This window comes from Oryctolagus cuniculus, chromosome 8, assembly GCF_964237555.1.
Source record: "Oryctolagus cuniculus chromosome 8, mOryCun1.1, whole genome shotgun sequence".
Lineage (NCBI taxonomy): Eukaryota > Metazoa > Chordata > Mammalia > Lagomorpha > Leporidae > Oryctolagus > Oryctolagus cuniculus.
In genome coordinates, this window is record NC_091439.1 from 60,002,357 (window position 1) to 60,026,491 (window position 24,135).

General features: G+C 41.4%; 1 protein-coding gene across 3 annotated transcripts in view; it reads right to left on the reverse strand.

Moving 5' to 3' along the window:
• TET2 (tet methylcytosine dioxygenase 2) overlaps positions 1-19,022 on the reverse strand; it is a 90,657-nt gene extending 71,635 nt beyond the window's left edge. For all 3 annotated transcript variants that reach the window (XR_011378322.1, XM_002717196.5, XM_070047784.1), the window contains exon 1: positions 18,621-19,022. The gene's annotated coding sequence lies outside the window, so the exon portion shown is untranslated. The remainder of the gene's footprint in view (positions 1-18,620) is intronic.
• Between the last annotated feature and the right edge of the window lie 5,113 nt (positions 19,023-24,135).

Sequence of the window (24,135 nt, forward strand, 5' to 3'; positions counted from 1 at the left end):
AGGACTCATGACTCCGGCTTCCTGTTACGTGAACCCTGGCAGGCAGTGATGATGGTTCAAGCAGCTGAATTCTTGCCACACATGTGACATAATTTTGACCCCTAAGCCACTGAGGGCATCTGGGGAGTGAATCAGAATACAGGAGCAGGTGCTCTATCTAAAAAAAAAAAAAAAAATTCTCTCCACAAAAATCTGGGGCAATGTTACAGATGTAGGATATGGTCTACACAAACCGGCACATCTAAGAAATTTTTCATTTTCTTATCGGCTAGATCTTCTAGGTGAGATATCAGAATCCAAAGGCAGGAATTTGTTGACTCTCCTTTGTTGAAAAGGAGCAAACTCACCTAGCAACATGTGAAATGAAGAAACAAAAGTACAGAGGCAATTGTGTACCACCAGTTGTAAAGTGAAAGAATAAACAGAAAAACATTAGTTCTGCTGTGGTGTTTTCATGCACATTCCCTATTGCATGGCAAAGCAAACATCATCAAGAATTCCCAGGAAACGCAAACTCCTCTGAAAGCATATTAATTGTGACAAAGTTGTTTTGTAAGGTACTGCCACATTCAGAGATGCATACACAAACATATATGCTCCACAAGACAAAAAGATATAGCCTAGAAGCACGCAGATCACAGCGTAGAAATGACAAAACAGGGTTCAAAGTATTCTAGGTAAAATATAAATAAGCATAATAATTATTCATAGGATCAGGGACTTTATTTTAAACCTTGCTTTTATAGAAGCCAACAAGGAATGCAGGTTATTCAATGAGTGGTTGAGTAAATATATGGGTCTGAACCAAGAAGAATCAAAAACGGCATTGCTGATCAGACTGTAAAGATACTATATTCGATCTTAGCCAAAAGGCAGAGAAGTGATGTGATGATAGGACAAAGAGGCAAATGACTATTTTGTAGGGTGTCCTGAGATACTGGAGTACAGAAAATAAACAAACAAACTTAAAACTTGAAAGGGCCTAATAATTATTTTATCCAGGTGTAAGTATGAAAGTCAAGTAGCACAGGCATGTGGCAATTTGTACTTTCTTCTACATACAATGTGACTAATTTTGCAATATGGTGAGGTATTTCAAATCCATGTTAGAATAAAAGCACCATTTAAAAACCATCAATGCACACAGTGGATTTCAGAAAACAGAAGCCACTAACAAGTTGGTTCCCAAGTTCCCAAGAGTCCCATCCTTAAACTAAGCAATTGCTCTAGTGCCTTACTTCTTACATTGAGATACACAAAACAGGTCTGTTGTCAGCTGACCAGAAAGGAATAACTACTGTAACTTCGAAGAGGAGGAGAAAGGCTACAGTCAAATGAATAACAGTTAGTGTATGCATGGTACTTCACCTAAGTAGTCAAATTTTGTCTGGTAGAAAAATCTCTAATCCTGATGAACCTAATAGTGGGGATAATCGCAATCACGCCTCATTAGAAAGGCAGCTGGGTCACAGGAACTCCCTGCAGAAAGTCCTCCAATGGGATGTCAATCTGCCTTCCAAATGCCACCAAAATAAAATGACTTCACACTCTATGTTTATGCCAGATACGTCACCTCCAGAGCTGTGAATGAAGTCACACCCGATCAGAAATCAGGTCAGAGGCAACATAAGTCATCTAAGTGTAACAGCTGACTATAAATAACTTTCTATTACAAGCACTCATTTCCCAAATGAAAATCATATGGTGAGGAGAGAAATCTTCACATAAAACCAAACAAGACTTTTCTTTTTCATCTGTAACAAAACTGGAACTCCTATGATGGGGTTTACAAATCACATTGAAAATCTGCTGGACTCTGAGTCAGCAATAACAGCAGCAAGAGTTTTGCATTCAAAACAATATGGATTTATTTTGGCAATTTAAAAGATAAATGAGTTATTCAAAACCAGCAAATTCACATACTCACATATTCTCTACCTTTATATATTTATAAAAGTTGGAAGAACACAGGCAATACTCACCTTGTAGGAGGCTTGAGCTCTCAAGTATAAAGTGGTTTTAAAAGTGGTACTGCAAGTCATATTTACATTTTGCAGGAGCCACAAAAGCCTTTTAAACACACAATGTAACTGAAACAGTACACAATTATAAAAATACTGGAACTGGAAAGAGTACTGTTGCCAATATGTATGGTTTTTTTGGTTCCTAGGAGATTATCTCAGCTATGAGACATGAATCTGAAAGTCAACTTTCACCTGTATGTATTTAATGGATATTTTAGGAAATTTTAATTTCTAATGGGGCTTAAGTAAGGGGAGAAAAGACAACACCAGGGGTGGTCATTTGGAATAGCAGTAAGATGCCTTTGGGATGTCTGCATCCCATATTGGAGTGACTGGCTTTAAAGACCCAGCTCTGCTCTCCATTCCAGCTTCTTGCTAATGAGCACTCTGGTCTCCACCATCACACAGGAAACCTGGGTTCAGGTACTGGCTACTGGCTTCACTGGTCTGAGAGCTGTCTTTCCCTCTGGATGTCTTTTCACCTGTTTCAGACTCCCTGTGTTTCAAATAAATTAATTTTTAAAAATGCATAATACTGGTAGCCTTAAACAGGAAAATTATTGATAGGGTCAGCGCTGTGACATAGTGGGTGAGGCCGCTGCATGCAGTGCTGACATCTGATATGGGCACCGGTTCAAGTCCCGGCTGCTCCACTTCTGCTCCAGTTCCTTGCTAATGTGCCTGGGAAGGCAGTGGAAGATGGCCCAAGTCCTTGGGCCCCTGCACTTAAGTGGGAGACCTGCAAGTAGCTCCTGGCTCCTGGCTTTAGATCAGCCCAGCTCCAGCTGATGCGGCCATTTAGGGAGTGAACCAGCGGATGGAAGATCTCTCTCTCTCTCTCTCTCTCTCTCTCCCCCCTCCCCTCCCTCCCTCCCTCCCTCTCTGCAACTCTGTCTTTCCAATAAATCAATAAATCTTCTAAAAAAAGAAAAAGACACAGCAGGTTAAAGCTCTGGCCTCAAGCACCAGCATCCCATATGGGCGCCGATTCTAGTCCTCACTGCTCCTCTTCTGATTCAGCTCTCTGCTATGACCTGGGAAAGCAGTAGAACATGGCCCAAGTCTTTGGGCCCCTGCACCCACGTGGGAGATCAGAAGAAGCTCCTGGCTCCTGGCTTCGGATCGGCTCAGCTCCGGCCGTTATGGCCATCTGGGGAGTGAACCAGTGGATGAAGACCTCTCTCTCTCTCTCTCTCTCTACCTTTCTGTAACTTAACTCTTTCAAATAAATAAATCTTTAAAAAAAAGAAAAATTATTAAAAATACAATTATACCACTACCATTTGTAATCCATTTTTACTCACTCACTCATATAAATTTAAATATTTGAAGGCCTACCATGTTCCAGTCACTGCCCTGCGTGCTGGGGATTTAAGTGACTAAACCGTGTCCCTGATCTCCAAGAACTCACACCTGTTAGGGGGAGCAGGCAGCAAAATAACTGCTTCTTAAAAAGCAGAAAGAAACGCTTTAACAAATGATGGTAAACCTTACCCAAAAAGGGCAAGGTAATGAGCCATGCTTCTGTCGAAGAATTAGCGAGAAAGCAGAGGGAATAAGTAACACACAGGGATATCTGAAAGAAGAGAAAGAGTCTACCCCAGAAAATAGGCAAGGGCTAAAAAGATGCCCAACTTCACTCATAGAAAGTAAATTTTAGGGGCCGGAGCCATGGTGCAGTAAGTTAATCCTTCACCTGCGGTGCCAGCATCCCATATGGGTACCAGTTCTAGTCCCCAGCTGCTCCTCTTCCAATCCAGCTCTCTGCTATGGCCTGGGAAAGCAGTAGAAGATGGCCCAGGTCCTTGGGCCCCTGCACCTACATGGGAGACCAGGAAGAAGCACCTAGCTCCTGGCTTCGGATCCGCACAGCTCTGGCTGTTGCGGCCACATGGGGAATGAACCAATGGAAGGAAGACCTTTCTCTCTGTCTCCCCCTCTCACTGTCTATAACTCTCTCTCTCAAATAAATAAATATTTTTTAAAAAAAGCAAGTAAATTTTAAAAGTCACAAAACCATTAAAACTATGCTAGAAAATAATTCCTATTAATTTGACAAAGATTTAAAACAAAGTTTCAGACACTATCTCTGCAGCAAAGCACTGGTATTTCTTTGTGCTTTTGTTTTGCCTTTTGTAATTTTAGCTCCCACATAAGAGAGAATATGCAGTATTTGTTTTCTATGTTTGATTTTCTTCACTGTAGTCCCAACCATTTTGTGGCAAAGGACAGAATTTTACAAATTTTTTCACTCCCTGAACCTAGAAAAAAAGACATGTGTCTTTATAGATTTTACATGTATTTATAAGGGTGCTTAGTGCATAAGGGTGACATTTATGCTTCTCCTTTTCTTATCTTGTAATATATGTGATGAGCAACAAAATCGGCAAAAAATTATGATGATGAGCAAAGTATCTTTACAGACCCAGAAAATATAGGGTCAAGCCTTAAATCTGCACAGGATGAACCTCAACGGATAGGAATAACAAGCATAGTCATTGACCACACCTGGAAATTATAGTGCTGAACAATGATGGGATACTGACAGCTTATTGAAACAGCATACAAGGGTACAAAGGATTCATGGAAAATCAAATTAAGAGACAAGAAAGTCATAAATGTTATATACACATGTGTGCATATGGATTGTACAGTGTTGTGTGCCTCCATACATGTAAATTTTCTTTAAAGTTGAAATTTTTGATTGTGTTTGAGACCGTTAAGATAAAATTTAACTCAAAAGTTAGGAAAACTGGCCAGCGCCGCAGCTCACTTGGCTAATCCTCCGCCTGCAGCACCGGCACCCCGGGTTCTAGTCCCGGTTGGGGCACTGGATTCTGTCCCAGTTGCCCCTCTTCCAGTCCAGCTCTCTGCTGTGGCCCGGGAAGGCAGTGGAGAATGGCCCATGTGCTTGGGCCCTGCACCCCGTGGGAGACCAGGAAGAGGCACCTGCCTCCTGGCTTCAGATCGGCACAGCTCTAGCTGTGGCAGCCATTTGAGGGGTGAATCAACGGAAAAATGGAAGACTTTTCTCTCTGTCTCTCTAACTCTGCCTGTCCAAAAAAAAAAAAAAAAAAGGTTAGGAAAACAGAAAGTGAGAGATTAGATAAAGAAAAAGAAGCTCAAGAGGGCAAATGCACAATTCACATGGCACCCGTAAAACGAAAGTGAAGAAAAAGCAAAAGAACAGAAAAAAATTTAAATGGATAAAGGTACATAATTGTACAGAAGCACTGAGTGCTCGGAGCCACACCCAGGGCACATTCTGGTAGAAAGAGATCTGAAAAGATAAAGATCCCAATAAGCATTTGAGTAAGAAAAATGTTATCTCAAAGTGCTGGAATCACAAAAGCAAGACCAGATGAAAGTTACCAAGCTCAACATCTCAGAAATCCAGAGTCAACATTCCTTTGATTATAAATTTAACAATTTAATTAACTATGAAAAGAAACTTAAGGCATTTTGGACAGGTAATGACTATTTACTATCTACATACCATTTTTGGAAAAGAAAATGTACACCAATGAAGAAGGAAAAAAGGGAATCAAATACAGAAAAACAAAAAGAAACCCAAACATGGTACTAAAGTGATAGTGGGCTGAAACATGAAGAAAATGAAAGAAACTCCAGTTACATAGAAAGAACTAGAACAAGGGGCTGGTAACGAGTAAAGCCACTAGGCTGGCACTGCAAATCCTCCGCCTGCAGCGCCGGCACCCCGGGTTCTAGTCCCGGTTGCCCCTCTTCCAGTCCAGCTCTCTGCTGTGGCCCGGGAAGGCAGTGGAGGATGGCCCAAGTGCTTAGGCCCTGCACCTGCATGGGAGACCAGGAGGAAGCACCTGGCTCCTGGCTTCGGATCGCTACAGCAATTTGAGGGGGGAACCAATGGAAGGAAGACCTTTCTCTCTGTCTCTCTCTCACTGTCTAACTCTTCCTGTGGGAAAAAAAAAAAAAAAAAGAATAAAGCCACTGCCTGCAGTGCTGGCATCCCATATGGGTACTGGCTTGAGTCCCAGCTGCTCCACTTCCAATCCAGTTCTCTGTGGGGCCTAGGAAAGCAGTGGAAGATGGCCCAAATGCTTGGTCCCCTGCACCTGCGTGGGAGCCTAGAAGAAGCTCCTGGCTCCTGGCTCCTGGCTCCCGATCAGCCTAGCTCTGGCCGTTGAGGCCATTTGGGGAGTGAGCCAGAGGATGGAAGACCTCTCTCCTTCTGCCTCTGCCTCTCTGTAACTCTGCCTTTCAAATAATTAAATATTTTTTTAAAAAAATAACTAGAACAATAAGTAAAATTCATTCAATAAATGTTACAATTAAGAAATCACCATGATGAAAATATCTTCAATCAAGAACAAGAGGCATATAGAATAGGAAAAATCAAAAGCTTACTGAAAAATCAAGTTCACAATGAAAGAAACAAATTAAAGAAAAGGGAATACATTTTATTTTGATGTTTAAAGTATTACCCTTGAATGAAACTGAGTTTGACTATCATAGGATCATTTCTTCCATCTCTACCTGTTCAACTATACTACTTACTGTTAAAGTGAATTCTATTTAACATAATCACAATATTATATGGGTTTTTTTCATTTAAAACTGAGGAACAAAGCTCAAGAAAATTAGCTGTAGACACAGATCAGAATATAAAGAAGTCGGTAGAAGGCAGAAGAAAAGTAGATGGAGATGATGAATACTAATTTTCACATCTTAAATGTATTATTATGGGGAATAATAAAATATCCTATTATTTAAAATAGGATTTCAGTAACCAATCACAATATCCCTTTCATGTCCCTTGTTTCCCTCAACAACATATGCAATCTACCCTGGCAACAAGCCTATCAGTGTGATCAAGGGTTGTCATTCATTTGATTGTGTGATTATCATGGGAGATTCAACAGAGAACATGGGATCCCAACAAGTAAGTAAGGCATGGCAAGGTTTCTGTTTTCATTCCTATCATTTAATATTTGTATGGAAACGTTTGAACCCTTTCATTGTGCCTCAAAGACAAGAAAGGGTAATTCTGCACAGATGACCCTATGAGCTCATTGCTTATACTGTATCTTGATTGAAACAATAAAGGCAATGGAAATAATCCTTCATCTTTTCTTCCCTTAGGACATTCTTCAGAAACTATGCTGTTACACTTGTGCAATCTCTGTCATGCCAATATTGAGAAAGTCGAGCCAACTTGACATGGGACCATTCCGGTAACTGAGGGATCACATCTTTAAGTAGAGGTCTGGAAACCTCCTCAGCATTGAATAGTCTATAAATATTATGTGTGTCATGATTAAAAAAGGGAAACTAGTATGAATTCATTCCTCTGAGTCTGTATACTCAATGGTGATGGCTCTCTGCTTTCCTGATACATAGATGCTCATCATACTATGGATAAATGAACAAAGACATAATCAAGGTGACTTTACCAAGTAATATGCTGGATGTTTTGTTAATGTTATTTCATTTGACTCTGTTAGCAACCATGAAATAAGAAGTATAGCTTCTCCCATTTTACAGATGGGAAGTACATTCAGAGAGGTTAAAGCAAACTGGATAAGGACACAAAGGGCAGTGGGGAGGGTGGCATTATGGCACAGACATCCTCATTCAATATGATTGTCAATTTGAGTCCAGGCTGCATAGCTTTTAATCCAGATCTTTGCTAATATGGCTGGGAAAACAGCAGAAGATAGCCCAAATGCTTGGGCCCCTGCACCTAAGGTGGAATTCCTGGCTCCTGGCTTCATCCTGGCCTAGCCCTAGGTGATTGCAGGCATTTGGGGAATGAATCAGTGGATGGAAGACCTCTGTCTCTCTTCCACTGTCTCTCCCACTCTCTGTAATTCTACCTTTTAAATAAATGAATACATCTTAGAAAAGTTGGGATTCTAAACTGGATCCTCCTCCGCTACAACCTCATTTATGGGTGGTAGCTCTAATGCCAACTGTCTGTTTCTATTCAGCTAAGACATTTAAGCTACTATCTTAGCTTCAAAAAGAGTCTGAGTCAGCTTGGTTGGGATAGAGAGCAGCACTCTGCACGGCTTCCTCACCTCCACTCCTTGAATACTTCGGGGCTTACTCACTTGTCCGGGTTAAAAGCTACTATTTTAAGTTCAAAGTAGAAAGCTCCTTTTACGTAGTAATCACAGTTGAAAATAGACAAGGCTTTCCCTCCCAAGCAAGTTTTACTACCAACAAGTGCTTTCTTGATCTGTATCAACATTCAAGATCCAGTTCATTGAGCAGTTTGTGACACACAGACCACCACCACGCCTCTTCCTAGCCTTCAGGATTGTGGAAGGTGTACAAACACAAGAGCCATGGGTTTGCCACGTGGGGCGGCATCATGACCACATGGAACTTCTAGGGAAGAGGGAACACCCACAGTGCTGATGTTAGCAGCACCAAGCCAGCAGTTCACTTTCAACTGCCTCGGCTATTTCCGGGACAGTTTATGCAAAAGACCCTGCAGCTTTTTTGTAACTTCATGATATTTGGAAAAATAGGACCTTATCAATCTGCTTACTTAACCATTTTTAAGCAAACAGGAGTTACAGATCAAAAGTTCAACACACATACACACACACTTTATCATGAATGGAAAGAAATAAGTAGCCTGAAATACCACATTGCTTCTACGTGTGCATCTTTCACACTTGTTACCATTTTGGTATTTTATAATACAAAGAAAACTGCCACCCAGTCTCAGATTGAGAAGACAACTCATTCATTTAACAAATCAATGTGCATTGCATGCTGGCCCTGTGAACTGAAACTATAGTCAGATAAGTTATACTTACATCATTTTCAGGTAAAAATGCATTAACAAAATTCTGAGCACTTTCAGCCAAAGTTCTAAGAAGAGAAGAAAATATGAATGTTCTAAAATAGCATGATACATGTGAATGCCCAAGTGTTAGACATGGCTCTGCTCTGTGAAGGAAATTATTCTTGTAAGTAATTTTGCATAAACTTTCACTACTGGGAGAAGGATGACTAAGAGAAATAAACCATTTATAGTTCAAAAAACTTTAAAGTAAGAAGTAACCTACATTTTTCCCAGGTAATAATTCAATGTATTGGAAAAACAGTATAACTTTTAATGGATAAAAATAAATTATTAAAAACCCAGAAAATTTTGGCTCAGTAACACATGAAAAAATAAGTGACTCAGAGCTCATTGTATGGACTAAATGTGGCAGAGTAATTTTAAGTAATGGATTTGGATAATTTCATATCAAAGATAGATTTTTCCCTATTTTTAGAAAGGTAATGCAATTATAAAATATTCTTTGAAAGAATAGTTCAAACAAGCCAACTTTTCTATTAACTATAAGCTCATCTTTTTATAATCTAATGTCAATTATGTTAAGCAAAAGGGCTTGTATCTTCAGATGATCACTGATGACATCCAAAATGATGATTAGAACTAAAAAATTTGCTCAGATTTTAAATATTCTAATCATTATTTACAACTGATAGATAACATCCACAAACATACCAGATATACAAGATTAAGTATCTCAATTTGATTCTTTGGTTTAGTAACCACCCCCCCCCCCCCAAAAGGAGGGGGCAATCTAGTAAAGGAGGAACAAATCCCTAAGTATAGAGACTTAAAGCCTTGTTGTTGTTTTAACCCCAGGTCTTGATATGGAATTACAAATGAAGGAGGCAGCAGGGGGTGTACTGAGGGAATGTGGTGAAAGGGAATTACAAATGAGAAGGGGGAGGGGAGACAAGGGTACAGGGTAAGACGTGGAGATACGTCATGACATTTACAAATGAAGATTCACTTAAAAAAAAAAAGACATTTGTGACTGGACAGCAGGCATGTTCACTTCATTCACAGTAATGTAAATTACAATCGTGACCAAGACATAAGCTTCCTCAAATCACCAAAAAGGTTTGGCATGACTGGTTCCGTTTGCAGCAGGAGGAAAAAAGATTAATCCTGTATTTAGGCACAGCCTTTTGAGGCTTTGGTAGGAAAACGGCACTCCGTAGATTCTGACTGAGACACCTTGATCTTTGGTTCATGACCCCATCAAAGCCAGACAAGCACTACGTGACTCTGACTGTGCTGAACCCTCCGCCCACAGACACACAAAGCAGACTCTGTCTTGGCTGTTACCTAAGAGTCTCTGGAATTCCAGGATGGTGTTTGTAAATAGCACTGCCACGCTCACAGTGCCCACGTGTCCAATGTTGCTGTGAGTCTGTGCAATCAGAAGGCGAGAAAGCATCTTCCACAGAGAAGCAATGCCAGCAAATACACTTTTTATGCCAGATGTGAAAATATTCCCATAATTTGACACCTTATTTAAAGGATGATCAATTATAACAAAGTAACAACTAAATGAAGCAAAACTGTCAGTACATTAAACTTACGTTTTTGAAAGCCATTTTAAAATACTATGCTATGTCTTATACACTTGGAAAAAGAAACGTGCCTTAATAAATGTAATAACATTAGGTGCCAGCTCTGTAGTGTAGCAGGTGAAGCCATTGCCTAGAGTGCCAGAATCCCATATGAGGGCTGGTTAGAGTCCTGGCTACTCCACTTCAGACCCTGCTAGTGTGCCTGGGAAAGCAGCGGAAGACAGCTGAGTACTTGAGCACCTGCACCCATGTGGGAAGAAGCTCCTGGATCCCAGCTCTGGATCAGGCCAGCTCCATCTGTTATAGTCACTTGGGGAGTAAACCAGCAGATGGAAGACCTCTCTCTCTCTCTCTTACTGCCTCTGCCTCTCTGTAACTGTGCCTTTCAAATAAATAAATCTTTAAAAATAAATAAATGTAATGTTAAATGACTTGATGCCTATAAGATTTCCTATTTGAAATAACATCGTATTAAAATTGAACAAGTTAAATTTCCAAATATTGAAAATTTAGTTTCCAATTTTGATCCAGTACAAATGCTAAGTAAATCCTAGTCATTAATAAGGTAAGTCATTAGTAAAATGTCCACTGACTTCGTTCTCTGTATTTTCTACAAGCTATAATGTGGTAGATGATTTTAACTTCACATGGTATTGTTTCCTTTCTTTTTTAATGTTTATTTTTATTACTTGAAATAGCAACATGGGCCGGCGCTGTGGCTTATTGGGTAAAGCTCCTGCCTTCAGTGCCGACATCCCACATGGGGGCCAGTTCGATTCCTAGCTGCTCTACTTCTGATTCAGCTCTCTGCTATGGCCTGGGAAAGCAGAAGATGGCTCAAGTCCCTGGGCCCCTGCACCCACATGGGAGACCCAGAAGAAGCTTCAGGCTCCTCCTTTGGATTGGCCCAGCTCCAGCCATTGCAGCCATCTGGGGAGTGAACCAGCAGATGGAAGATATTTCTCTCTCTCTGCCTCTGCCTCTCTGTAACTCTCTTTCAAATAAATACATCTTAAAAGAACAGAGCAACAGAAAGTGAGATAGAGGAAAGAGAAGGACAGGGAGAAGGAAAGAAAGATCTTCCATCCACTGGCTCATGCCTCAAATGCTTGCCACAACCAGGGATAGGCCAGCCTGCAGCAAGGAGCACTTGATCAGGTTTCCCCACACTGGTGTCAGGGGCTCAAGCATCCGAGCCCACAGGACACATCAGTAGGAAGTGGATCCAAAGGTGAGGAGCCAACACTGATAATGGGATGTGTATGTCCCAAGTGGTTTACCCTGCTGCACAACCCAAACCCCTTGTCACTTATGTTTGGAACATTAAAATAAGAATCTAGGGGCAGGCATTCTAACACACTGGGGTAAGAAGCAGCTTGGGACACCTGCATCCTATATACGAGACCTAGCTATTCTGCTAACACCTGGGATGCCTAGGCTGGTTGCCCTAAGTACCTGAGTTTCTGACCCATTTGTGGGAGACCCAGCTGGACTTCCTGGATCTTGATTTCAGCCTGACCTAGTCCTGGCTGTTGAGGGCGTTTGGGGAGTGAACCAGCAGATGGAGGATATCACTCTCTTCCCATCTCTCTCTCCCTCCCTCTCTCTCTCTCTCTCTCTCTCTCTCTCTCTCTCTCTCTCTCTCTCTCTCTCTCTCTCTCTCCACCCTCAACTCAGCTTTTCAAATGAATATTTTCAAAACTAGGAATGTAATATTTTAAGAGAATTCACTTTTTAAAACACTCTAATTTTACATACTACCACTTCATTTGTAGAAATGGTTTCCTGTTCCATTAGGAGGTATGCAGTAAAACAAAATGCTAATAATCATCTAAACTAATTAGAGGGTGGCCTGAAGTGCTTTTTTTTTAAAGTGCAAAAATCATAAAAGGTTATAAAAGACCTGAGAGCACATTATTACCAATGGCAAATATGAAAATTATAACTTCAAAGAGACTTCAAACAAACGTAGAAAAAGTGCTGAAAGAACAAACAGATTAAAAAATAAATTAATAGGAACAAGCCAGTACATTAGAAGTGGAATCTAGGTGTGGTATTATATTATTTTCATATTCTGCTGGTTTCCTTTAGAAGCAGCATAACTAATAATTAAAGTTTTTTATAATAGGTACACTTTTTTTAAGCACAGACAATGCAAGGAGTAACTCAAAAATACCATATTATATCAGACTTTCATTATCATTACTTAAACCTTTTTAGAAGACAAAAACATACCAATTTCAGGAGAATATTCCACAATGAAGACCCACTGAAGAGCTGTGTGAAGTTTCCATTCAGTTTTATCTGGACTTAGAAACTAGATTTAACATACTATCAAGAAAATAAGTGATCTGGGAAAAGTGTTTTTTAGCAATGGATCATGAACCATGATAGTCATGATTAAAATTATCATTACTTTCTAGCACCCAAAGAACTATGACAAATCTCAAACTGGTAAAGTAGCAAATGAAGAACAACATTATTACACTTGGTACACCTGAGTGGTAGATTGCCTGCAGGTCTAGGCCCGACCACAGAGAATACTCCACCAGCAAAACTCACAACCTCATTTTTTTTCTTTTGAATATAGTACAGAAATTACTTATAAAAAGCAAAGCTAAAAATATCAACTCAAAATATTCCTAATTTCTTTGAACAGATTTAGGGCTCTTGGAAGTGAATACAGAGCAAAGAGGGAGTACCACACTCAATCACAGTGAGTAAACTTTTGAAAACTAGTTCAAAAATTACTGGCAGCTGAAGTGGTTCACAAAAGTACCAAAGGAAACAAAAAAGGGTAAAAATAAGCAAGCTTCTCCTTTCTCGGGTAAGAAGAACCAGGACCTGTCTCTGGTAACAACCACCACATCAACTTGTGTAGACAATGAACTTACAAATAAGTGCTATGATCACAATCTGAAAAAGTAGACTTCTGTATAATTTCTATAGCTATTACTTTAAAGCCAAGATACTTCCTTATTGAGTGTAATTCATTATCATTGTCCCTGAACCCTAAAGTTCAATGCTTCCAGATCAATGGATCTTCCCCACCCCAATTATCAGTCATGTTCTCAAGGCACAGGATACAATAAGCAGCAATCAACACTCTCATCAGCATAAAAAGGGAGAGGCATAGCCTGATATCTAGGATTAAATAAGCTTATAAAGTCTAGAACAAGCAACCCAAACATTTGGTCCTGTGCATCTAAAACTACATGTCATAATTTTGTAAGGAATAGTGCCAAAATCTGTACTCATTTGCCATTAACATTTTGCCAAATATTTTACATGTTTTTACAAACAGAGTGTCCACGGGAGTACCATCATCTTTCTGACCCAAAGTCTATTGCAGGGCAAACTCCTTGTATGATTGGCCTTCTTATTTATTGACAGAAAGGAGCCATATGCCTAGAAAAGGAAACCCAAGTACTATTAACTAAATTGCAGGCAGTTTTGTAACAGCTTTACTGAGATATAATTCATATACAACTCACTCTCTTAAAATATACAATTCCAAGGTTGTGCAACAATTACCATTTCACTATAAAACATTTTCATCTACAAAAGAAACCTGGTTTTAGAAGTTAATCCCCTTTCCTATTCCCTCAGCCCCTAGCAATGCACCTAATTTCTGTCATATAAATAGTATCACACCACACATGGTCTTTTGTTATTTCTTTTAGTAGATAATCCCTTTTCATTGCTGAGTAGTATTCCATTGTGTAGATGTATCAGTTTATCCATTCATGAGCTGGACATTTGTGCTGTTTCCATTTTTTTGACAAGTATTAATGCTGATATCCACATTGAAGTACAAGTTTTTATTTGGACAATTATATTCATTTTAAGTCTCCATGCCTTTCCCAACACATACCTATACTATTATTAATGATGATGAGTCAGTATTGCATAGTGGTTAAAAGGCTGGACTGTAATGACAAACAGCCTAAATTCAGGACCTACCCAAGCCACAGATAGGCTGTGACAATGTGAACAAGGGATTTAACCTCCATGTGCTTTCTTTCCACAATCAAATAGTGACAATACTACCTATCTCTAGAGCAGTAAGAAGAATTAAATAGCATCAACTTGTCAACACAGAATACTGTAAGCACAAAAACCATTCATTCAAAAGAACTGCAGTATACAAACTAAACTTAGATTCTGATATACATTTAAGACATTTAGGCATCAATCACATGATTGATGCTAAAGTGTGTTTTCAGGAAAAAGGATTAAAAATACATAATCATGTAATAACATGATATAGAATCAAATACATACACAAATGAATGCAATTCAGACTGGGAGAAATGCATAAGATTGGTAGACTACTGACAAAATAAAGCAACCTGGTTGTGATTTTATAAATTTTTTGCAAAAGGTTACCACTGGGGAAAATTGGGCAGGGTGCACATGGGATCTTCATTACTTCACAAAAATTATTAATAAAAATGTGACCCCAGTATAAATTTACTAAAAACCATTAAACCATAGTTTCAATGGAGGATTTTTAAGAACTGCTTGTTATAACTTGGATATTACATTTAAGGAAGAATTATTACCACTACCACCATCACCATTATCAAGTCCTATTATTCTCTTTTGCCTTGAGAATAGATCATACATTTCCTAGTTAAATGACAATGTTTTTCACTAGCTCTGTTATTAAATCAATTTTAAAATAGATTAGGACACCTGATCATTCCCTCTTGCAATAGATGGGAAGAAATCTGATAAAGAAAAATTTTGTAGTGCTATGTCTATTTGAAGCCTGACACATTGAACCACGTTTCATGATAATGGAGAAAATATCAAAACAGATACATTTTACTTATTTTAGAATGGGCACCCAAAGTCTACTTTATGAAAAAAGATTATATTATCTATGTTAAACCATTCTTTACAATGTACAATATAGGATTACAATAATGCTGGATATAATCTTGGTTTATAGTCACAATAGTTTGTGTGCTCTCACTTTCCCCTATCCCTTTCCTAACTCCTTCTCTCTAGCAATACACCAAACAGATTTTCAGTATAACCTCCTTGAACAAAGTCACAGAATTCACTACGTTTTGGCAGTTAGTTGAAGTAGAAATTGGGAGATCTAGACCAAGTAAATACTGTATATTTCGCAAAATCACTTAAGGTTGTGTTCTGCAGCACAGTTTCCAATATAACCACCAGCTCTACTTGGCAACTGGACTCTCCCACAGTTAGCCTCCAATTGTAAACTTGGCTTGGGAGATATTTTCCTGCTGCTGGCTCTGGTGCCATTACTACCCTCTTGGACTACTGTGCAATGGTGGAATAGTTGTTGAGAAAGTGTTATTTTGATGAACCAATACAGACAGCTGGTCTGATGGTTTTGTCTATCCATGTGATAGTAAACAAAAGTCTAGCAATTTGAGATGGATAAGAACAATTAGAGTATTAAAACAGCAAATCTAATACATTCTAGATGTTAGCCATTCTAAAATACTTACATTTTTCAATGTTAAACATGGACCTGAGCAAGATGGAAAGTAGAGTTTCTGCTAGGTGTGTCAGTAAGTGAATTGCAAGAACTTGTTAATGAGGTCAGCAAATAAGGAAATACATTTCAATAGTGACATTTGGCTTGCAACAACATTGTGTGTAGGTGGAGTCTTGGAGGAATTGATAGAGAAATTCTAACTTCCACAAGTGAAACCAAAACACTGACTCCAGTTTTTGTTACCTAATACAATTCCAGTGTGCAATAAGGACTTTGGAAGTCTGTCAAAACAACTCCTCTGCAGGTGCATTTCACCTGTTCTGGAAGTGATGTTGACATACCAGCATCTAGAACCTTATGCCACTACATCAAAATCCTATGATTCCCTCTGGCTCCTGGTGGGTACCAACACAATGCCAGATCTAACAAAAGCCTTAAGAAGGGTTTGGTAAATTTGTGCATTTAAACAAAACAAATGAGTTACCTCACTCCAAGTTAATTTCTCTTTAATGATTAATAATGAGCAAAGTTATATTGTAGTTCCCTCAAAGTAACATTCGAAATCATTATCCAATATACGTATTCAGAGTTATTGATTTGACCAGGAAACATTGTAGCAATTGTCAGTTGAATAGCTTGAAGACAGTCAATATCATAACATTTGGAAAGTTGGCCCCCAGATGTAGTTAATTAAACACTAGTCGATTAGCAAAACGAATTGCTTTATTTTTATTTAATTCAGAATTGCTGGAAAATTAACTATAATTTTCCCAACAAACAGCAAGAAGCTATGCTAAAATGCTGCGGGTTTTATTATTTTAGGGGAAATAGGCACTAACCAATGAACTGTTTATTCCACGGAGATGAGTAATGCTTCTCCCTTGTAATCATGAGAAAGAACCTCTAGTGTCAATGATTAAAGCCAACTTAACTGCTTTTCCAAGGATCAAAACAAAAAGAGGTCCACACAAGCTAAACCATTGAGGATAAACAGTTTTGGGAATTGGATGTACAGAGGATTGTCCATTACTGTCCTTTTCCTTCAATCTACCTTCAAATGCTCAAAGACCTCCTCAACTCTCCAATCCTGCACTAACACTTCTCTGCTTAATAACATTTTCAAAGAATTAATAGAGTTGAAATGTATATTCTGTTTCAAAACTATTAAGAAACACATATGCAAACATGTAAAAAAAATAACTGGCCTTCAGTATTTCAACTTTCTATTAAGATGCAAATGTAATGATTTCATTAACCAGACAACAATACAGGCAGCCTTAAACCAAACCAAACCACTATCTTTCCTCTGGAAATCCCAGCTTCCCCAAAATACAACCTTATTCCTAGGTTGGATAATTTGTTGATGAATATGTTTGAACTGAATTTGCCATTATAATCCCTAATTGGGGAGGAAAAAGTACAATGTGTGATGAGGGATTTTTAAATTCACGGATATAATATACTTCAGATTCAGGCAAATATTTCAATAAAAATTAAGCAAACAATCGGGGGGGGGGGCAGGGGACAGACCTTATTTCAATTCCTAAAACAATGCCATGAGAGCAGAAACCAGCACCGACTTCTCCAGCAGTGTGTCCAGGCCACACTTTATTTTGTCATAGGTAGAAAAACTCCACAGAACACTAGACAAGCAGTCCCAGTGAAAAGATTCAGAGTGATGAGTGTGTGTGTGGTGGGGTAGGGGCAGGAGAGGAGAGAAAGAGTAGAGAAGAGTAGAGAGGAGACACAGAGAGATAAAAGACTGTTACCAATCTGCCCTGCATTTCGTGGCCGGGATTGGGTTTCGCTTCTTTGGGCGCCCCTGACCTTGTCGGCTGCAACTCTCCCCGCTGCGCTCCCTCCCTGCGGCTCGCCCCCTCCCCGGGCCTGCGCCTGCCTTTGTGTCTGCCTGTCACTGCCCGGGGAGAAGCACAAAGCCAGGACACAGATTTGCCCACAAATTCTCTCACACCCATTCCCCAGGCTGGAAGACACAGCCCGGCGCAGAGCTCGTGTGCTCTTAAGAAAAGTGGGTTCCCGTCGTGTTTGGGGGCGCACTGAAACTCCTCTCTCACTCAGCGGCACTAACAAAACGCGCGGACTCACGGAAGAAAAAAAAAAAACACCACACTGCGCGTATCCCCACTCCACTGCCGTGACATTCGCCCAGAGCACCCCCAAAAGGGGGCAAGGAATGGAGAGACACACACCAAGCCCCAGTCCCAGGTCCTGCAGCAGATAAAAGGCTAAAAAAGCCACCACGCAAACCCAGGCGTCAGGGCTCTCATGGGGTGCTCGGGGATCCCCCAAAGCCGCGCTGGACTCTCAAGCAGTGGAGTGGGGGAGAGGATTAAAGGGAAAAGTGGTGCCCTCCCCCAAAGGTGAACTAGTTTAGAAAGGAAAGCAGAGAAGCCCCACTTTGCTGGGGATAAAAGGTCGGGGAGGCGGCTTGTCGGAGGCACAAAGGTAAGTTTTGGGGAACGAGGGTACGGGCAGGAGCAGGGGAGAGAAGAGAACACAGAACTGCAGGTTTACGGGGTGGGGGGGATTAAAACTATATTTGTCAGCCATGTTGAGGAGGCTCCAGTAATTTGTGAAGCTTCCCTCTTCCCTCTTGGTATTTGTGGGTGACACTACAGGGTTTGCTCCCCGGTCCCTGGAAGCCCGAGAGAAAGCAAGCGGGAGAGGAAAGAGAGAGTTTCACGGCAAAAGAGAAGCGCTCTGACCTCGTTCTCGTCCCTCAGCCTTGCGGCAATCCAGCAGTTGCAGTCGGGTCTCCTTTCTAACAAATCCTAAAGGGCAGCCATCTTGCTTCCTTCTGCTTCTCTACGAAAGCAGCCTAGCCTCCGCATCAATATTCATAAGGCAGTTTGACGTCTGTTCTCATCACTCGGCGGGGCTGGCGTCTCGGGGCGGCCGCGCCGAGGGGGCGGACGTGACTCGCATGCGAGTCGGGCCTGGGCGCGCGGCGCTCGCAGGAGGCGGCGGCGGCCGCCCGAGCTCTCCCCGCTGCCGGTGCCGCTGCTCTCCTCCTCCGCCCCGGCCGCCGCCTCCTCCTCCGCACGAGCCTCCTCCTCCTCCTCCTCCTCCTCCTCCTCCTTCCCCCCAACCCCCGCCGCCGCCGCCGCCGCCTCCTCCTCCTCCTCCTCCTCCTTCTCCTCCCGGCTCTCCTCCGCCCGGGCCGCCTCCTTCTCCGCCCCTGCCTCTGCTGCCGCCCTGGGGTCCTCAACTCCAGCTCCCTGGGAATCAGCCCCCCAGCCCTGGGCGCCCGGCAGGAAAGCCGGCGGCACCTGCGGGCCCTGTAATGGGGCGAGCTTCTCGCTGGGCGGTGAGGCCCTGGAGCGGTGCGCTCAAATGAGCGCAGGAGGGGCGGTTCAGTGTGAGACCTGGGACCCGGGACTCGGGACCCCCAGTCGGCGTTCACCACAGGGAGGAGGCGCGGGCCAGGCACCAAGGGGGAAGCTGGTGCGGGCGCCTGGACAGGGACGTGTGCTCGCAGATTTCCGTTGGAAACTTTGTTGGTCCCACACTTCACGACCCTCTTGGAGGTCTGAGCGCACACAACCCAGTGCGCGCCCAGCCCCGCCTCTGCGCCTGTACCCCAAATCGCCCCTGCTCACAGGTAGCGCCACACCCGTCGCTGCCTGCCGGCTCCGGCCCTAACCCGCCCTCCGACCCCGCCACTCGCACCCATCCGCAGGCACCTCGGGTCGCACCCACCTTCCCTTCCCAGACCCGCATCCCCATCGCCTTTGAGTGCGCTCGCCCAGCCTTCTCTCCCGCCGCACTCTCGCTCCGCACAAGCACTCCGCAGTGTCGCTGAGGGCATGCCCTCGGTGCTCTAGGGGCCTGTGTTTCCAGAGACTCTACAAATTGGGAAATTGACCGGAGTCGCATCTCTCCCCGCCCCAGCTCACCTTCTGTTTACTTGGGCCACGTGGGCTGGGAAGCTAAGGGAGCCTCCGCGGTCCCAAGATGAGTTTCTCACCAGTGACCCTCTCATCCGTTTCAAAGATTGCCTCCTGTAAATGTCTTTATTTCGAGGAAATTCCCACCCGGGCAGTGAAGTAATGAGGAAGCCGACCGGTGCTGAGCTATACTCCTAATGAAGAACGCCCGATTCCCCGCGATGTCCCGGACTAAGTGCCCAAGTGCGTCCTTTCTTAGACGGTCGTCTTTTCTGTGGCTGGGTAGTTTTATTTCTCTTTTACGGCTTCTTTTTTCTATTTATCAACTTTTTAATTGAAAGAACAAAGTCCATATAAATCGTGGTGGGTTTTGGAGTATACGCTCTCATCTTGAACTTTTCGCATGGCTGAAATTCAAATTTTCAGATAGGTATCTTGGACCCTTCTTTAACAGGATCACAGCATTGTGATCACAATACCCGAAGTCAACCCTGGTTGGGGGGTGAGTAAAGGGAGGCCTTTTCCTAATTTCATGAAATCGCAGTGTTTCCTTTGAGTTGTCTAAAACGACAACCCTTAACATGTATCACATTGTTTCCAAGTGTGATCTAACGAAACATTGTTTAGTCCGTGTTGACACAAAGTTGACTCAGATTTCCGATTTTGCATAGACCAAGCAAAATCCCTCGTTTTCACCCTCAGCATCTCGTGTAAACGTCTTTTTCTACTGTACACTAATAGGTCATGAAGTTCTGGCAATTAATTACTAATGCCAAATCTAAACTGTTTTGAAAGTTCCCTGAGATTTATTTCAACTTTATAAAGTTCCCCAGAGACCGCAATATACATTTAAGTGGTACATGGTATTGCAGAGCTTTTGAAAAGCATGAGCTTGGGTTGGACAGACTTGAAGATTTCTGACGCCATCTCTTACTAATTGTGTGACTTTCCTTAATCACTCTATAAAAACAGTGGAGTTGTTGTGAGGATAGACTAAGACACTAGCTAAATCCGGGTGGTTATTACTATTACCAATTACAAGCCACCTATTTCCAGGCCTATAGAAATGAGTAATTATATGTTGCTATACTTAATAATACACATGAGTTATAAATATTTACAATTGGGAAAATGATCTTTAAGGTCACCTCCAACTCAATTCAGCTTTTCAAAGCTCTCTCTGCTGTATGTAACAGGTGGTTCTTATCTATCTGGAATCCTTTTTGGCTTGTAGTTGGTTTTACAACAGGGCCCCAAATATTTCCTTGCCAACTTCTTTCTCTGCACCCCTACCCTATCCTTAACTACCACGACATACGTTCATTAAAAAATAAAAGATTTCTGTTGGCTGCTGTGTGCAGAAGGAAGTAAAACTTCTGAGAGTCTCCAAGGGTATAATAGATTTTGTTGTTGATTCAAGCTTTTCTTAGTTGCCGTTTCTGGAAAAGGATAAGTGTGCATAATCTATTGTTTACTGGACATTAGTGCACATTTGTGCGGGTAATTCAGAGCCAGTTTTTATCAATTGTGTGCATTCTTGAGATTCCTCTTTCTATAGGTGTGGATAATCTATATTTGAAAGATAATTTGCTGTTTTAAACAGTTTATTGTTATCAAATTCCTTACCATTTTTCCCTCAAACTAGAAACTGTTCTTCCACACACAGAAATCCTTACTTCCTTTAGAAAAGAAAAAAAAAAAAAAAGACTAACAGAACAAGTTCCATGACATGCTATTCTGTGTTCGAATAGACTTGATTGGCCTGGGCACCTGCTGTCTAACTCTGTAGCTTCATCTGTAAGTCTCATAGGGTGGAGACAGCTTCCTGCCTGTTGCTGTCCATTAAAGACTGGGACAGCAGCAGTTCGCTTTAAAATGCAAATATTTGGAGCCAGCACTGTGGCATAGTAGGTAAAGCCACTGCTTGCAGTTCCCATATCCCATATGGGTGCCAGTTCCAGTCCCAGCTGCTCCACTTCTGATCCAGCTCTCTACTATGGCCTGGGAAAGCAGTAAAGTATAGCCCAATTCCTTGGGCCCCTGCACTCATGTGGGAGACTGAGAAGAAGCTCCTGGTTCCTGCCTTCAGATTGGCACAGTCCAGCTGCTGCAGCCATCCAGGGAGTGAACCAGCAGATGGAAGACCCCTCTCTCTCTCTGCCTCTCCTTCTCTCTCTGTGTAACTCTGACTTTCAAAAAAATAAAATAAATCTTTTAAAAACAAATATTTTCAATGATAATCATGAGCAAAATAATAGGTGCATTCGTAATTTCCTCCTCACCCACAGAAGAGCAAATTTTCTGTAAGGTCTTGATTCTCTTTTTAACAGAGACAAACAGCCACCATATGTACATCTTTGTAAGAACAAACCATGGCCTGTTATTTTCCTTCTTTGAAAATGTAATTCTGATATATAATGTGATAAAGATTCTCTGCATGCTATTACACACAATAGATCTTCAAATAGTATAGTAGTCATCACTATGAAGGAACTTTTGTTGATTAATTTCTTTGGTAGCATTATGGCACATCAGTAAGCACTATCCCAGGCCAAAGCAGAGAGCAGGATTCGAAGTGGAGAATCGAACTGGTCCCCACATGGGATGCTGGAACCGCAGGTGGAGGCCTAACCTACTAGGCCACAATGCTAGCTCCAGAATCCTTTTTCTTAATGCAATTTTTATTTATGTTTTTCCTGACCTTATATGACCTGGTTAATTTCCCTCTTTATAATTTGCATTTTTTTTTAAAGAAACACGAATGATAGAAATCATTTAAATCAGGAACTGTCCAATGTGTGTACCAATTTAATGGGAGGAGGTAAAGAGAAATCAGATGAAACTCATCCTGTTTGTTAAAGTACTGTCACAGGCATAAGGAGAATTTTAGGATTATTTATGGAGTGAACATCATGGAAATCCCTTCCAAGGCATGGCAAATATGTTGCTAATACCAGCCTCCCACACTTTGAGGAACATGTTTTCTCCTCATAAATCCTGACTTCACAATCCAATAACCACTTTTCATTCTCATCCACATTTGATTACCTTTCAACTTTAATGATGAACTTCAGCAATCAATAATTTTTAGCTATTTCACTACCATTTTACATGACTTTTTTTATTTTTTATTTTTTTGACAGGCAGGATGGATAATGAGAGAGACAGAGAGAAAGGTCTTCCTTTTGCCATTGGTTCACCCTCCAATGGCTGCCACGGCTGGCGCACTCCAGCCGGTGCACCACGCAGATCCGAAGCCAGGAGCCAGGTGCTTCTCCTGGTCTCCCATGGGGTGCAGGGCCCAAGCACTTGGGCCATCCTCCACTGCCTTCCTGGGCCACAGCAGAGAGCTGGCCTGGAAGAGGGGCAACCAGGACAGAATCCGGCGCCCCAACCAGGACTAGAACCCGGTGTGCCGGCGCCGCTAGGTAGAGGATTAGCCTATTGAGCCGCGGTGCTGGCCTTTTACAGTACTAGAACTTAATATACAAAATCAACATCATTAAATAACATGTAATACAATTACCACCATAAAAACATGTAAAATGAAATTAAATGAACACCTCTCAAACTTGTTTTGTGAAACAGAGGCCCTTTCCCTCATACCAAGCTAAAATTCTGTTTTTTCCTCTTCATCTCTAAATTTTTCTCACCATTATTTGTACTGATATATCAATATTCCCTTCAAAACACAGTAATTTTTACTATTTTTGCTATTTAACACTCCAAAGACAATTTTGTTAAAAACTGGCTATGCACCAAACATGACAATAATTGCTTTATATTATCACTTAATTTGATGCTTATTACAACCAGGTAAGTTAGTACCTTATTGAAAATTAAGGGTTGTGTAACACTGTTGGGATTAAAGAGCTGGAATCATTAGCTAAATCTAGGTTTGAGATCTAAAGCCCCTGTCTTTTCAGGCTAAACTGTGTGGACACAAAGGTCTGCAGATAGAAACATCTGTGTTATTCCCATGATAAGAGCACTATCATTAGCCCTGGTTTCTTCCTCAGGCATGACTTCTTTCTGAATATGTGCTTGGTTTTTCTTATTTGCTTTCTTTCCTGTTTCTTTGATTTCCAATTTTGTGCTGAGAAGTTAGGATGCTTGAACTCTATGTGGAAGAAATTATTACACTTCCATGATACTGTGCCCCTCCTTGCCCAACAACTTTAACATATTTCTTATCCCACTAACAAACTGCTTGTAAATCTAAGTACTGCTGTATGTGTGCAACACTGGTGTAATGAGGGCAAGTTTCACCTTTGATCCACTCTACATGTCCATAACTGACTCAGGGCTCATTCCGCCAAGCAGGGAAGCTGGC